Consider the following 2,786-nt stretch of genomic DNA (forward strand, 5'->3'; position numbering starts at 1 on the left):
TTTTGTGTGTTAGAAGAAGTGCTTCGAGCTCATCAACTGTGATACTTACTGGTCTTGCAACTACTGAAGTGATTACAGATCCATATTCCTTTGTTAGGCCATTTAAAATTGCATTGACATGGTCGCTCTCTCTCATTGGTTCTCCAACCGATGCTAACGCGTCTATGGTGCTTTTCAAGGCAAGTACATACTCATTCACAGAACTCCCGATCTTGATAGTGCTGAGTTTGTGCTTCAATTGTATAATCTTTGCTCTGATCTGAGAAGTGAAATGATCGTCTAGACGTTTTCATACCTCATACGCATACACACACTCAACCATTCTGGTGGTGAAGGGTTTTGTCATGGAGGCCAAGAGCCATGATATCAACAGAGCATCCTGCCTCTTCCAGACTGAGAATTCAGGATTTACTTCACCATTTTCCTTGAACCGTGTTGGTATCCTTTCTCCAGTTATGTGATGCAGCAGATTATGTCCTTCAATTATAGATTCGGCTTGGTCTTTCCATTGTAGAAAATTGTCCTCATCGAGCTTCATTGAGATTAGAGAGGATGTGAAGTTTTGTTGTGGCGCAGCTAGTGTTGCTTGTTCTTCAGCCATGATTGCAGATTCTGTGAAGCTCTGATACCATGAAAGGTACCAGGCTTTAGTAGAGAAGAAAAAAAAAAGAAGAGAGAAGAGTTGAGAGAAGAGTGGAGTAAGTTTCTGTTGTATTTTGTTAATGATTCATCACTCACAACTTTACATAAGAACAGTTGGAAGGAGTGTTTAACTAACTGATTGAGAAAGCTAACAGAATAAAATTAACTAACTAAAGTCCAACCTGGCACTCATAACTACAATCTCTAACTGACTAACAGACTCTAACTGAATGCACAACAGAAACCTTAACTGCTTGAATGCACCATTACTCTGTCATTCATTTATTTATGAATTTTTATAATTCATTGTGTGTGCCAAGATAATAATCTCTTATAATTATACCGATACAAAATTATTCCACTACCACTCACGATATTCTAGTTTGATGTTTTTTCTTATTTAAATCGATAATTATATGCATCCTACAATACCATCCTTTATTTTTAATGTTGTGTATTATTTTTAAATTAATTTTGTATCTCCTATCAAAATTAAAATAATTTATGTAGATATTTAATTATATATTATCACATCAATAAAAAATAGTTGCCTTTCAAATTTATTATTTACAAGGATATAAAAAAAAACTATAAAAAGTTAAGTTCTGATTAAATAAAAATGAAAATAAATATATTGTGAAGTCAATCATTCATTCAAATTATTTCTTTTTTGATTGAGTCACTAGCTAATAGCCATAGGCAACTCCCTCAACAGAAGAAGCATGCCTTACTATGTCATCGCGACATGACAATCATATTTATAGATACAAAGATTGTACTTGTCACACTGATAATGGAGACTACACAAGCAATCAATAATCCAACCCAAAATTCATAACCAAAACCAGTCCATGAATCACACACACCAAATTGACATTACCAACTCATGTTTCTTAAGATTTTAATAAATTTTTATTGCAATTATTAGCTGCCTAATACAACTTTTATGCAAAGATTTGCAACAAAGCACTATATAACTGATCTAACGAAGAATAAATAACTAAAACTCATTCATCGTGTCCAAAAATTTACATTCTCATAGAAAATATTTCACCCATTACATGCGTAAAATTCAAAACTTACAAAGCACATTGCAACATAAATTTTTATCATTTTTCGGTCTCTTTCGAAAGAGGTTTTAGGGAATTCAAATAGAAGGACTAATAATGCTCAATCAAATGCTAAAAGTTCCAACCAAGTAGCAGAGGAGATTCATGTCTCCAATCAGCTCCCGAACGATAGGTACAACTTTTACACTTTGGATATTTTATTCTTGGAAGGGACTATTTTAAAATTTTAAAAATTTTTTAAGAATTGTCTTGATATTTTATTTTTCAGTACTTGTTTTATACTTTTGCTTTACCTTAGATACTTATTGTATATGTAGACACGTATCATTTACTTATACGAGTTAACGTTCCATATTAACAATCACTGTTAATAATTAACGGATTGAATTGGAGAAAAATTATATTCTCTAATGAAAATAAACGTTAAAAACTGTTTTGAGTATTTTAAAATTTAAAAATTAAAATATCTAATTTTAAAAAATTTCAAGAACTCATTTGAATAATTATATGTATTTTATTATCTTACCTTATTAAAAGAGTATATGTATTTTACGGTCTTTTCTTTTTTATGTAATTTTACACAAAAACACAAATCTTCTCATATGGATTTTAGTTCAACTGTTCAACTCATTCTTAATATTTTTTAATGGATTAATTGGTCAAATTAATTTCCAAAAGATCACTCATTCTTCAAATTAATTTTCGAAAGCTTTTTTTAATCAAATTCGCCTTCAAAACTTTTAAGTTAGTCATTTTAGTTTTTCCGTCACTTCCGTTACTAACGACGTCAAAATTTATTGATATGACACATTAAGTAACATCACAACACACCCTATAGTCTTAATTAGCAGCTAATATAATAAATGTATGAAATTAGATCAAATTAATCTCAAATTGAGAGATTCTAATGTCTCAAGTTATTTCTTTAATTATATTTTAATTTGATCTAATTTTATAAATTTATTATGCTAATAGTCAATTAAAATTTATATGTGTATATTATAGTATTATTTAACATGTTATATTAATAAATTTTTTAACTATCAACAAAGAAAATAATAAAAAGACTAATAT

Source organism: Arachis duranensis, chromosome 1 (assembly GCF_000817695.3).
Source record: "Arachis duranensis cultivar V14167 chromosome 1, aradu.V14167.gnm2.J7QH, whole genome shotgun sequence".
Classification (NCBI taxonomy): Eukaryota; Viridiplantae; Streptophyta; class Magnoliopsida; order Fabales; family Fabaceae; genus Arachis; species Arachis duranensis.